We start from the raw sequence: 15,126 nt of genomic DNA, 5'->3' as shown, positions 1-15,126 counted from the left end.
GTATGAAACCAGAGACTACATAATCATTTTTTTCATAAACGTGCAACAGATTTGGCCTTTTTCTTACTTATAAAATTAAAAACAGTAAAATACAGAATAAAAAAAATGAAAAAAATGAAGTATGAAAGTGCATCTATTGCCACAAAGATGATCTACAGTTTCCTCAAAGTACATAAAAATTATATTTTTATTAAGAAAAAAAGAGAATAATTTAAAATAATTATGCTTTAAACGCCACAATAATTGTGGACAGCACAACTGGAAGACAGTAAAAGCTGTCCAAACATGGCAAAAAAAAAATTACTTATTAGATTATCATGCAATATCCATGTTAAAAAAAAAAAAGATTAGATTAAAAAAAATAGCATCACTAGCAAGCAAGAATTTTTTTTACTTCACCTTTCCTTCCTATAGGAATATGTACCTGATTTGCCATTCTCCCACATTTTAATTGCACCCTATCAAGAAGGATTATTGTCAAACCTAAGTGACTACTGATGCCAAAAGGTGACTGCCTTCATAAGCAGCCGTACGGTGCTCACACGCGACGCTGTACTCTGTGGTATTTCCAGCTCCCGTTCTGAATTCTGCCCCATTTCAGAGTTCTACCTCATTTCAGAATTCAGTCCCATTATCTCCACTGCTCAAAATTGTTCACAGGGTTATCTAGCTGACATATAAGATAACCCTCCATCTCACTAGACACCACTGGGATATGACATGCTGACCCACAGTAAGCCCTGATTATTAGCTTGAAACATACACCATATAAATGGAGCTTCAAGCCAAATAATTTGTTTTAAAGTCTTTTCATTTTACTTATACATTTAAACTCATTTTAAACATGCTGACATCAGTTCCATTAATCTACATAGCCATGAACATATTTAGACAAGTTAATGTTAGGTTTTGACTATTATCAGAAAACAGATGAAAAATACTGTGACTAGAATGCAGATAGCAAGTAATGCCTTTCTATTTCCAGGGATTTTAGTTTAATAACTTATAACCAAATGAAAAACAAGTGGCCAGTCACTGCAATTAAAGAGAATACCCCATTGCCTGCATCGCACTGAAGCCCACAGTTTCACCTCACTGAAAAAAAAAAGGCTTGTAGCAGACAGAAGTACAGAGAGGTCCCATTCTTTCTGTCCCATCTTTTCCATCCTGCTACGCTTCCAGTGACTGGGAAAGCAGTAAGGATTAGCAACTGCAAACAGAGGTGGGCAGAACTACTAGGATAACCCTCCTCTCCCTCTCAGCCGTAGAATGGTTTCCTGTCGTAGCACCTACAGTTCTGCTCGGTCTTAAAGTCTTGAACCTGTCAAGCTTCATTTGCATGAAAACCTCGTGACCTTTTGTTTTTAAAAGGGGCACCCAATGAGCCATATTTTACAGCCTGGACAACAAAACCCAGACAATACCTAAACTATTTTTAGGAGAATGAGACCATAGGAAGACCGGGCGCAAGAGAATGCTGGTAGCAGTGTAAGTAAGGATTTCCTACATGAAGAAAATAATTGAAGTATCAGAAAATTTTGGTTTAAAAGATCACACTTTGGTAAGACTTGGAGTAAAATACCTTCCAAAATTTATACAGTCTGATCAATAATAGACCTTATGAAATTTACACATTTGAATTGCTAGAATAAAAGCATGACCCTTTAGGTTAGACAACATTTAAATAATTAGTGCTCACAAAACAATTTTTCTTCATTACAAGTGAAATTCCCACCGGAAGGGCTCACACAAGTGGTGAAACTGCAGGAAGAAGGCTTCAGGGAGTTTCAGGTACAAACCTGGACAGTTTCACCATTGACAGTATTGTATGTGGATGACACTTTTTATTTTTTTGAGCTTGCATTTATGTAAATGTTTTACTCTGCAAGTTTAGATGACTGGCAGATTTTAGAAATCCTTCTGTATACGCCACTTTCTCTGTCATCTGAACTTCTAATGTATAACTATAACCGTCGTTTCAAATTCTAAATGCCAGTAGAGATGAACAGGGGAAGCAAGGAGGAAGCTCAGAAATCAACTTTTCATTGGGCACTTTTAAGGTCAAGCTAAATTCAGGCTTAATCTTTTTTATTTTTCTCCCTAAGGAAAATAACGTAGAAATAAAATATGTTTTAAAATATATTGCAATAAATGTAATTTTTCTTAGCAAGACATTCTTAAGCTTTTCCATCATCATGTCTTCAAATATCAAATGACTTCTGTTATAGAAGAAATGGAAACAAGCAGGTTCTAATGGGGGAGGGGGGGGAAATAAAATTGGGAATTCCACACATACATTTTAAAAGAGACTGTCAAGCTTGTTAGGCTTAATAGCAGCCCCACAATGGGATATCAACGCTTGGATAAGGTAGCATTGCATTTCAAAATTTCTACCATAATGCAGATACTGAAGATGTATCCTAGCAAAAGCTCATCAATGGATTGTGTAAAGTCACCATTAACTTTCATTTGAAGACTAAACTCTATTATCTTACTCTCTATTATCTTACCCTCATCAGTAAGAGTGCTCCAAGGTTCTCTTTGTACAATATCAAGCCCCACATAATGCAAAACATCACACTACTCTCTAAAGAGAAAGCCTATACAGATCCTTACATCAATCTAAAATTGCAAAGCATTAAAGCGATAGCAATCCCCAAAAGCTATTTCATAAAGGAAGGCGAAGCCTGTGCTGTCGGAGCAGAATGCTGCTTGTATCTGCTATCCACTCCTCCACCAAGATGAAATACCATTGCTATGTTTTGTCTTATGTTTTTAGCGGCACACAACACATACGTCCTTGGTAGTTTTATACTGTTTTGTTAAAATGGCGGATATTTCTGGAATTGTGCTGTGAAGTTAAACTTACTTTTACAAACAGTGCTTCTGTCAAAGTTGTGTTTAGCATGTAGAAAACTTTTGCTCCTTTAAAACTTAAAACTATGAGTTTAACCACTGGCGAGATGAGTGTGTGTGTGACTGAAGGCAGGGAAAGGTGTCTGACTCTGTGGTTTCCTCTGTTGCAAGCCCAATATCAGGGCACTGTTCTCATTTAGAGACTCTTCTGTTCTGGGATTAACATAGGGGAAAGACAATTCACTTTCCTCTAATATCTCTGGTGGCATCAATTTTACTTCTCTGGCCAGATTCGTAAGAATAGGTTTTGGTCCCTATGCAACACATTAGCTGCCTTGGGCTTCTGAAATTCTTGATAAAGCCATGTACAGGCAACTGTTGGCTACCAAATGCATATCCTCTACTTTTGAAGAATTACTCTAGAAATAGGGACAAGAGGAATAACTGGTTTGTTGGGTCCTGACTACACAGAGGGTCAAATAATGAACATTTTTCTCTCTGTTGCAAGCATTTAATGTGTTGCAGGGCACAGTGAACAACATTATTTTTCAGACATGAAGCTGTAAAGCACATTTTGCCAGGTCCTGGAGAAGACTGACTTTCCACACATCTTAGGGTGGAGACAATACGTCATAGAATTATGGCCTGTGGCTATCAGCAACTCCTTGAAAAATGCCAAGGAAATTCTAAGTTGCCCTTGGGGAGTGTTCTTAAGGGAGAAAAAAAAAAATAATTCAAGAGAAGCCAAAGAGAGGGTCTTTGCCACAGAGAATATCTTGAATCAAATACCTATATTTTGCATTTATATGGGTATGTTATTCTGGAAACAACTAGAGCTAACCTAGTCCCTAAAAAAGACAAATTGCCCTAAAAGCTTACAACTTGTATAAGAGCACAACATGACTCACCAAGACAGTGTCCAAGACAATGCGATGGAAGGAGCAGAGTACTGCCAGGGAAATACATTGCGTCCAGCTATTTATGAGTGACAGCCTTGATGTTAAAAATTTCTACATGTCCAGAAGTTTTCAGAAACTGTTTGTGGCACAATCTGATGGTCTCCAAGATACAAACTTCTCTTTCAGTCAAGGGAAGCATTTTCACTACCAGTACAAAAAGTAAGCATTCTCCTATGGGATGTTGGAATACATACGTGATTTTAGTTCGGGAAGACAGGAAGAGGAAAATCAGCCAGAATGAAAGCAGAAGGTACTGTGTGTAAAGATTACTATTTAAAAAAAATGGAGTATTTGGAAAAGCACACCTTCACAGAAATCTACAGTAAGATAAAAGCTAAGAGGCTGTTGAAAGGTAGTAGTGACTATCCCTTTAAAAAATGGTGCTTGGGGAATTCTTTGAATCTCTTTGCTCTGTTCAAGGCTCAAAGACATCAGGCTAATACAGCCCTATTCCTCTTCTCTCCCATCCCAAGATGGCTGAGAAAATACCACCAACACAAAGCCTTGCTGAACCCACTACTTGCCATTCAAGTTGGTTGTGGTACGATGCTGGGCACAGTTTACGAAGTGAGTTATTAAGTTTGCATTTCGTTTGCTGCCAATGCATACCTGTGATATTTGCTTACTAAATGCAAGTTTCGGGATCAGTACCTTTTATTTAGCTACTGAAACAATACTATGCTGACAGGCTATTCCATTTCCTACCAAATACCTGAAGACTTTACAGACTACCGGAATGGAGGCTGAATTGAGGGCACTCAGCATATCATTAGGCCTGGTTTGGTTTGCAGGCAAGTTTAACACTACAGAGCATGGTAGGCTTCCAGCTGTGGATAAGATGCTCAGATTTCTCCTGGAAAAATGAAAATTGCTGGTCAATGAAAGCTCATCTATTTAGTTATTAACTGGACGCCAACATGGTAAATACTGCATTTCACAAAGTTAACTGGAAACTCTGAGTTTAAGAAAAGCTATAGCAAATAAACAGCTCAAGTCATGGGAAAACAAAATGAAAACAGGCACACCTGTAATTTGGCTGGATGTCTTAAGAAATTGCAGCATTCAAGAAATTGTACAAATTGGCAGAAAGTACTGTTGTACGTATCACCCCCGATAGTGTGAAATTGTGCAGGTGGCCAAGAAGAAAAATATATGGAAATAGCCATTGGAATTTGGCATTATGACCCACAGATATTTAAGTAGCACAAAACAAAATACATTTTGAAGGTGGCTTTTTACTATTTCTAAAATCATAAATATATAGTGATATATTAATTAGGTGGAATGTTGCTGGAAAGAGACAAATGTTCACTGAAAAGGTGCCATAAATGCCATGAAATATTTGGGAACATTTTCAAGTTCTTCCTGCATATAATCATGTGCTGAAGAAAATAACCAATAGAACAAAGAAAACTTACAGAAAACTCCAGAAAGTTATCAAAGCAGCTCATATTTAAAAGGAACAATCCAGCTTACCATTAAACCAGAGGTCACCCGTCCAATACTGGATCAAGAGGTGGTACCTACTAAGGGAACGCCTGTTCCTTGAGGTGGAGGGAAAAATGGTACCAGTGACATGGTTCAAGATACCTTCTTGGAAAAGCACCAGTACAACAATCTTTAGGAAAAAAAAAAAGTCTTTCCAACTCTGAAATTGAGTGATGCAGGCATATTTGCCCTACTCTAGTTTTGCCTAGCTCATCCTTAACCCCAACTAAACCAGCTTCAAACAATACAAAGTGTCCTGGACCTTGAAAATTTCATATCTGCCTAACATGATACACAAACATTTTTATTTTTTTTTAAATACTGTTAAAAATATTTACCTCAAGTCCTTCCACAAGTTTAGCCAAATCTCTGGTGCAAGGATAAAAGCAGGTAAAAGTCCTACTTGAGAAAGAACTACGGTCTTCATTCATTCCTTCAAAGTGAAAGCCTATAAGCTTCAGAAGTATTCAGATCAAACTACTTAAGACAGATTTTGTGGCTAAAGTTAACAAGAGTATATTTTCCATTTGTATCCTAGCTTAACATTTCTGAAGTTATTTCCTATAATTTTGTACGATCCAATACAATAGCACCATTTCACTCTTAAGAACGATTCCTCTTTTTCATGCCCCTTGAATTCTTTGAAGGCACTTATCCATCTTTAGGTAAGATCTTAGTTTCGCATCTACAAAAATATTTCTAATGAAAGGTAACATAAGGAAACAAAAGGTGACATAAGGAAACAAAATAATTCAGGGCTCTGGACTGATTCAAGAATAAAGTAACATTGTATTTTGTTAAACCTAAATATTTGTGCAATTTCTACCACTTAAAAATATTTAAGGAGAATACTATCTCCAAGGTCTAGTTTTAGAAGTCAAATAGTAAACAAGCAAACAGAGAATAGCAGGGGAAAAATCCTTGATACCTCAAAACAGAGATATGACACGCTTCCAGATCATCCTTAGGCAACCGGAATATGTTTTATTCATCACACCACCAGGCTTAACGTTTTAAAATTGACAAGACCTAGGTAAGGGAAAAAGGGGTGGGAAGACCAAGGGTTTTGTTTTGACTCTGTAGATATATCCATATTGGCAGTTTTTCAAATATGTTATGCTTGGAAATTACTGCAGTTTAAATAAAGGAGCTACTTTTTAAATCCAAACATTTCAGTTTCTGTTCTCCTTCCACCTGACATCAAAGTCAACCAATGAATGCATTCCTGCCAAAAGAACAGACACTACATCTTCTCTGTATGAATATTTTCTTCCCGATGTGCTTTAGGATTCTGATCTACACAGAAGTAATTGCCCTTTTTTTTTTTTTTTTCATCCTCACAAAAAGCTACTCATGCTTTTGGTTTCTATTAAAAGGTATTTACTTCTTAAACCTGGTACAATACTGCGAGAGATCTATGGCAGGGTTTCAAAATCATTACTGATGAAACTAAGTACAATATTACAAATATGGGGCATTAGTAAAGAAACTGAAGACACAGGTCTGTGTTAGTTTCCCCATTGCCCCCCACTTTAATACAATTCCGGAAAAGCAGTTCCTAAAAGTTAACTTTCCACAGTTCCTCAGGGTTCCTCATTAAGTAAATGACTAACAATTTTGAGCTGAAAATCTTACCCCTAATACAACGGAGCTTTTCCCTTCTAAGTTTGGAATACATTTTTTTCCCATCGCAAAAACAGAAGCCTGCAGACAATGCTGCAGACAACAAAATGTGTGGTAGACTTAGAAGATCTAGCAAAAACAAACAGAAAACCCACTAATACCCCAAAGCTACAGCCATTCATTTTAACGGAGCACTTAGGTTCTCACTAGATGTCTAAAAAGGGAATAAACACTGAAGATGAGACAATATCCTTCACAAATGTTCTGAAAGTTAGCTGAGTTCAGAAACTATAAAACTTTAGGCTGATTAGGACAGGATGTCCCTTTGCATGCATCAAAGCAGCCCTCATCTATTATTGAATCATCACTTGCAGTGAAGAGCTATAGTTCAAAACAAAGTTTTAAAGATGCCACATAGTAGCAGAACAACAGGATGGGTGATCTTTAAAATGTTTGAAAACAGAAAGCCCTAGGAACCCTACACAGCAATGTCATTTTTACTTAATGTATGATATGCACATCTTAAAAGCTGGATTTTTCTTAATATAAAAAAATGCATTCCCACAGAGAGTATTTAAAAATAATTTCTCAGCTGTATGACTTGGAGAAATAAATAAAAATGTCTCCATTCAACAGTAAGCTCCCAAATCAAACTTTGTTAGGTGTCTTAATCATATCTGTATGTATTTCTTTAGGAGTGATGCAAATATTTATTTTCTGAAACGTGCCCTTCCTTCTGGCTGTTTGGAGTGACTTTGGTCCAAAATGTTGCACCCCATCTGTCAAGACAAGCCACTTTTCGTACCAGAAATGGTATTTCATCTCCACTTTTCTCTTCTTTTAATTGAATCATTTGGGGTAAAAGTTGTAACAACAACCCATTCCCAACACACCGAAGTTTCAACCAAAGCATTTTCTGATTGAATAACTCAGTATAATAGGTATTTTCCTTAAACGACAACTAAAAATAAAATAAAGCATTAACAAATGTACTGAGTGCATCATCACCGTAGCTTTTCCGCATTTACAAAGCTAAGAGTAAGAATGCATGCATGTAAGCAACAAATGTCTTGTTTTACAATACAGCTTTTTGTATCATAGCACACTGTTTGTAGATCTACTATCACTATATGGCGGACAGATAAGGACTTGCATTCTATATGAATTTAATTACCTTAAGTTTACACTAAACATAACACGTTTATTCCAAAACAAAGTGGAAATATCTTTAAGTAGTAAATTATGTCCCAAGTAGCAGGTGATAGGACAAGAGGAAACGGCCTCAGGAGAGGCACCAGGGGAGTTTTAGACTGGATATTAGGAAAAATTTTTCCACTGAAAGGGTTATCAAGCATGGGAACAGGCTGCCCAGGGAAGTGGTTGAGGCACCATCCCTGGAGGTATTTAAAAGACGGGTAGACATAGTGCTTAGAGATATGGTTTAGTGATGGTTTTTGTCAGAGTTAGGTTGATGGTTGGACTAGATGATCTGAAAGGTCCCTTCCAACCCAGGCGATTCTATGATTTTATGTCTCACACACTGACACCTCGGCCTAAGCCCATGAAACTGCCAATTCTGACATTTTAAAGTATAAGTTGCACTTATTTGACAAAACCCCCACCTTTAGCATTTCACAAGAAAGTGAACGCTACTACAAAGACTCTGTATAGCTACATTACTTCCAGCTCTATTAGTTTCAATTTCTTTTACCCTTATTTACTTTCCTGAGGGGACTAGCCTTTCAGCTGGTATAAATATGCACATTAAATGAGCTACAATTAATTGATAAAGCTACCATCCTTGTACTAGCTGAGGAGCCAGTTCTATAATGTACACTCATAAATATTTACATTTCCAGGGCAGTAAACTTCAAATAGACTTGAAAAAGGAAATGTTAAGATCCAGAACACTGCACGTCTTCTTCCATATTGCAGGACTGTAACATTTGTATTTAACAGTTAATTATCTCATGGTGTGAAAAGGCTCATTGGCTTCCATTTTCAAAGTAGTTATATATATTTAAAATATAAATATCTTTTGGCTCTTCAGCAAGAACAGACTGCTAGATATTCAAAAAGGGCAGCTGCCACATTGTTCCCTGGGTGCAACACAATGGCAGGTCAAACTTTTGTTCCTCTTGTCCTACAAACAATTTTCAAGCCCCCGCTCAATAAATAAATTTGGTTTCAGCACTCCCAATCAGGGCTGCACAATCCCCTCAGTAGCAGACCTATGATAAATGGACTTATTTTCCCAAATCAAACACTTGAATTTAAATTCAGATGAGTTAATGCAAAGGTCAACATTGTAATCAGTTCTTTTGATCTTTATAGAATTTCTAGAGTAATACATAATAAATCTGAAACAAGGCAATTTGCAGCTCTGTATGTGTGGCTGGTAATAAAAATCTTAACGATTAGAGCCTTTATGTACTTAGGGAACGTTTTATAGTAATAGCTATAGTGAGAGCCTCAATGCATGGGGAATGATGGCAATAGATAACACTGAAAGACATGATTGCTTGATTCTTTATATAGTTTATACAGTATGTATAGATTATACATTATAAATTAAAGCACAATGTTTCTGAAGAGTCTCCCAATGTTTTTCTAATACCCTACTTTGGATGTGTGTCTTCCACAAAATAGGGCGTTGACAAAAACTTGCTAATTTAACAAAGATCTCATATATTGAGAATTTTATTGTTCACATACTAATGTGTTACTTCAGCTAACTGTAAAGAAGAAATGAAAATGTTTGTGCACACAGTGTGCACATATGTCTTGGTGTCTCTTTCAAAGAGGAAGATTCCTTTTTCTGAAAGCATGTATTTAGAAGTACAGTATGTCACATCTCTTACGAACATAAAAATGATTATTAGACAAAAGGTATTCTAATTGAAAACTGGAACATGCAATCCTAAAAGCAGACAAAATGTCAGCAGTCATATGAGGAAATTCTTAAGATCAAAGGGGTAAAAGCTGATTTTTTTTTTTTTTTAATAATCCCTTGATTTTAAAGTTTTCTTGATAATAATCAGATAACTACCCAACCACTAAAAGCTGTAAAAACATCTTCCTTTTCCAATATTCACAAAACAAATGAGACATTTAAGAACTGGTGTCAGAGAACATCTTCCATAAACATACAATTACGTAGTGGAGCAAACATACGCGATAGTTTAGGAACTACAGAAAGAATACTTTTTGAGGAAAACTAAGAATAAGCAACTGTCAGCGATGACTGCACAGGAAGGACCAAGAACTCATCCATTGAAATAGCAACTGAGGATCCCACTATCAGGGCACATCCTTTTTCTGCATCTATTCAGTGAAGCTGAGAGATAAATAAAATAGATTATTTGTTTACTTTTCCTGTTCACAAGTCTCCTGTTCTCACAGAACACGTACGCTTCTCTTCGGCAAAAATATAACTCTTCATTGTCTCACTCCAAATTCACTTAGGTGTTAATTACACAAACTAAAACATACCATCACACAGAAGCATTACACATATTGAATGGCATTCATGAAAAATAAGTAAGGCTTATTGCTTGGTTTTGGTGCAAGACACCATCTCCTCTCTAATAAATGGAGTACTTGACAATGATCCTCTTGGCATGCTTGGCAGAACATCTTAAATCTCATCAGCTGAGATAACACAACTGTTTTAAGGTGAATACACATGCTGCATCATATAGGGGTTATGAAGTACATCTAAGCCTAAAGAATTCTCTAAAGAATCTGACTTGATAATGCATGACAGGTCTATTAAAAGTTATCGTTAGTCGAAAATCAATACACCACCTAGTATATATAAAATGGATTAAAATCACAGCTGATCATCTTCAGAAATAATTATATATGGGGAATCTTCCTCCAATAGACATATTCCCAGTGGCACTCCACAGGATTCTGATAAAGACACTAAACAGCAAAAAGCTAAGAATGCAAAACTGGAAAAAAACCCAAACCAACAAACAGCAAGTTGCAGCAGCTAGCATGCAGGCAATGTACAAGTTGCTATTGTGGCAAGAATAGACAAATCAGTTTTCATAGCTCTCAAGCTGTCCCTTTGAAAGACGCTGCTGGTTTTTGGTGATTCTCAATTATTTCATTAAACTTTCATCTACGTTCCTTAGAAAATACTGGTTTATCAAAACTCAGTTCACGGGGATGGACTGACTTTTGTAAATCTGTCACAGCAAGGGCTTTCTCCAGTCTTTCACTGCATTTCTTATAAAAAATAGAGGAAGCTTCTTGCTACAAAACAACCGATAATCTCACAAAGAGGAAACCTTCTTGGAACACACCAACTGAAGAGTGGTGATAGGACTTCAGTTTCTCATACCTTAACTCACTTGCACACCACATTGCTGGCTTAGTGTGAAGAAGATAGAGGGAAAGCATGACATACAGGCCTTCAAAGACGGTAAGTTACTATAAAGAAAAGCACATAAATTGCCATCTATGATTATTAGAGTAATAAACTTAAGAATGCAAGAAGGTAGATCTAGATTAAAGAAGAGAAAAACGTCCTTCCTAGGATAAGATCACAGACTGCTGGAGCAAAATGCACAGGGATTTCACAAGGATGGAGATTCTTCAGCTTTATAGAAAAACACCCAAAAACTGACTTTGTGGTTTTGAAACAGAAGGTAAGTGACAATACAAGTTAGTAAATATGACTGAAGACCACATCATCATATTGGAGTAACTGCTTTTGCTGTCAAGGTGACAGTTTGACTGCATTCCTATTAGGGAGTACTTGAAGAAACAAAGGCAGTAAGATTAAATTCTTATCTTAGTACCTTGTACACAGAGCTTCATGGCACAAGAAAAGAAAAACCCCACATATAGATTCCCTAAAAGTAAGGTGTGACTCTTAATCCACATTTTTAACTCAGATACCTTGCTGTACTGGACTGTTGGCTGAAAAAACAAACCTGTAAGGATCTTAAGAAAAGCACTTTAAGTTTGAAAAAAATCAGGAAAGGGAAGGCAGTGGAAGGATGATACTGCAAAGACATTCAGCTAAGAAAACAAGCTTCGTAACCCCATTCTAAATGGATATAAACAGGCAAGAATGATTTTGTCAAGGCTAGACAAGAAACTGTAGCTGAAAATACAGAAAAGATGGGAGCCTGAGCAAAGGATTAGAACTGTGTAGAAAGACAGAAAAAGAAACACTCTTTCTTAGCAAGACAGCCAAATAACACGGTTTACAAAGAAAGCTAAGTCAAAGCTGACACACACTATTGACTGATATGACAAAGGCTGTGAGCATTCTCCACAATGATTAAATAAGGGAGTGCCATATATATATTAAAAAAAAATAATAAATAGAATAATGATAGCCCAGATGGGATACTAGAATATTAGAGGTGAGAGGTGAAGGACTGCGTGAGATGGGGATAAAGACTAGTTATGGATAATTTCTTGTTATAAAAACTGGTTTTATTTCTGGTTTGCTAGAATAATTAAAAACCAATGCATAATAATTAAAACCCAATACTGTATACTTAATTCTTTCCACTATTCCATCTGCTGGTATGTCCCTATCCTGTCTCCAGCAATATCATCATGAATATTTCTCTCAGAGAACCATTTTGTTATTTCTGTTGAAACCAAGACCACCAGAATAGCATACCATTATTTTTATATTAAAACTATGTACTATTGTTTTTTACGTATAAACTATGGTTCTAGAATGCTAGCTACAAACTTGCTTTCATCTAGCAGGTTAAAGCCACCCCCCCCACACCGCCCAATATGCAACTATAATTTAGTAATTAAACATTTTGGTAGTATAATTAGTGCAAATACATATAACTTGCTAAGTAAGAAATATAATAATTAAGATGTGCAATTATACAATTATCATGTGTAATTACACAGGCTTTCTAAAAACTTTGCTTGATATGATGAAAGACCATTTTAAGAGATTCCAGAGTCTTTCACAATTTATCTTGTGGATTACATCCAAACAATCAGTTCTTATCACAGACTTAAGCGATGGAGTGTTTTTCCTCCAGAATAAACTTCCTGCAAATGCAAACAGTAGAAATGACAGAGCAGCCATGTAATTAAAAATATCTGTAATAGTATCTGAGTTAAGAGTCTGAGCTTTATAATGAAACTAGTCTGGATTGAAAGCTTGAAACTCCTTTAAAGGTACTAATCCAGGCTACTTTTCTTTGACAAATTACATATGAAGTGTGCTCAGAGTGTAGTTGGAAGAGAACTTGTCACACCTTGATGACCCTAAGCCAGCTCTTTTGCAGCTACACAGTCACTGTCTAACCCTTGAATTAGTGTGCAAAACACGAATATGAACAGTCCTATGTGCAGATTCACACATTATAACAGGCAGTCATTGAAGAAAACCCAGAAGTAATTCCAGAAGGGAGATCTGGGAGTTCAACCAACAGTCTACATTCTCACTTGCTTTGCTTCTTGCCCACAAGTCCTATTTTCCATTCTGCTCAGGGACACAACATCAACAGCAAGACAGAACAGTGCCCGTGCACAGCACTATAAGCTAGTTGTTACAGAGACTGTCTGCTGAGATGCAAGAGGTGGGTTAAAGAATTTTGCTAGCATAGATGGGCAATGGACCTAGAGCTTGCACCTACCCTCTTCAGTATGGCAAATGGTAAGGAGTTATGCAAAGACAAGACGAGGCTTCTGCCACTACCACCAGCATTGAGCCCCCGGATGCCTCTGCAGCTTTAGGCACTCTTCTCATGAGAAGGCTCTGAAATCTAAATTTTGTGTCAAGGAAAGCACTTGCCTACAACCCTGTCTCAAATGCCTAAGCTCTGCAAGGAAAATCAGGTTTCAGTCATATCTCTCTACATTTGCTAATTCTGTGCATGTGCGTGACTTTTTTGTCCTGATGTTGAAATGCACATGCACCGAGTATGACATTAGGGAATTGATTTTTTTTTAATAATTGTCATTTTAAATAATTAAATAGTATTTTCAAGTATTTTAAAATGTTTTCGCTTTTTCTCTAGCAATCAGAAACCAACAAAATATTTATTGATGTGTAGTTTGTATATGTTTACATCTTTTGAGTCTTACCATCCTCTTAGTAGTAAAAGAGTCAGTCATTAGTCTACAGAAAGATAAAGCCACCTTTTGGAGACATATTGCTGATAAAAAACCCCCCTACTTCATCTTTTAAGTAGTGCAATTAAGTTTTAGTAGGTACAGAAAATGAAGACACCAAAAAGAAAAAAAATAGGGGAGAGAACTATCCTTCTTCAAATGCAAGTTATTTTTAATATCTCTCAGTGCCTCAATTTGGTCAGATACAGACTTTAAGAAGCACGGGTATATGGAGAAAGCATTTTTATAACTTTTTTTTTAATTAGACAACATTAATAAACATTATTTAACTATTTATATAAATATAGTATTTCTATCACTTCACAGTTCCCAGTTTCAATCACAAAATTCTTAATACCACCTGCATACTATTTGCTGCACCAGTTCTAACAGGGAAGAGAAACAGAAGCAGTTAAAAATTTTTCTTATTTCTTTCAATTCAGTTATATTCAGTGACTTGTCTCCAAGTTCTTCCCATTCTACTACCCTTCCTTTGTTTTTTTCCACACTAGTCCCTTGCTGTCTTCTCTCCTCTGTGAATTCATGCCCTCACATCCAAAAAAACAACCTGACCCTACAAAAAGTAATAGGAAAAACCACAGTTGTTTCAGTCACAAGGTATCACTACTTGTGAGATAATCTTTTTGCTTCCTGCTTCTACTGCTCTAGGTATTTAGAACCGTAACACTCCCTGGGTCTAGGATTACTTTTACTTTCTGTTTGTGTATTGCTCAGACCAATGAAAACCTGAAACTCTGTGGTTTGTTAGGTGGTCTTCTGATGCATTCCAACATGATAATCAGTATTTAACTTACTTGTTAAAAAAAATAATCCAAATTTAATGTATGATTTGCAGATAGAATACAGACAAAAAAAAAATCTTAGGACTGTTAAAAAGCACAGAACAACTCTGACACCATGCTAGACACACTGATGAATTCAGCTTACACAAGACTAAATATTACTCTGGAATACCTGCCTTGGGAGCTTGCATATGGGGGTAGCATCCATGTCCAACAGAGGATTTCAGCTGGACAATGATGAAAAGTCCATATGTTACCATGCCACCATAAATTATGTTAGAACG

General features: G+C 36.4%; 1 protein-coding gene across 2 annotated transcripts in view; it reads right to left on the bottom strand.

The window, feature by feature from the left end:
• The window catches only part of GPATCH2 (G-patch domain containing 2), a 134,384-nt gene that overhangs the window by 53,857 nt on the left and 65,401 nt on the right, over positions 1 to 15,126 (bottom strand). The gene's annotated exons all lie outside the window — the stretch shown is intronic.

The sequence above is a fragment of the Rissa tridactyla genome, chromosome 3 (genome assembly GCF_028500815.1).
Source record: "Rissa tridactyla isolate bRisTri1 chromosome 3, bRisTri1.patW.cur.20221130, whole genome shotgun sequence".
Classification (NCBI taxonomy): domain Eukaryota; kingdom Metazoa; phylum Chordata; class Aves; order Charadriiformes; family Laridae; genus Rissa; species Rissa tridactyla.
Note: the sequence above shows the minus strand (reverse complement) of the source record. Positions and strands in the feature narration are given on the sequence as shown.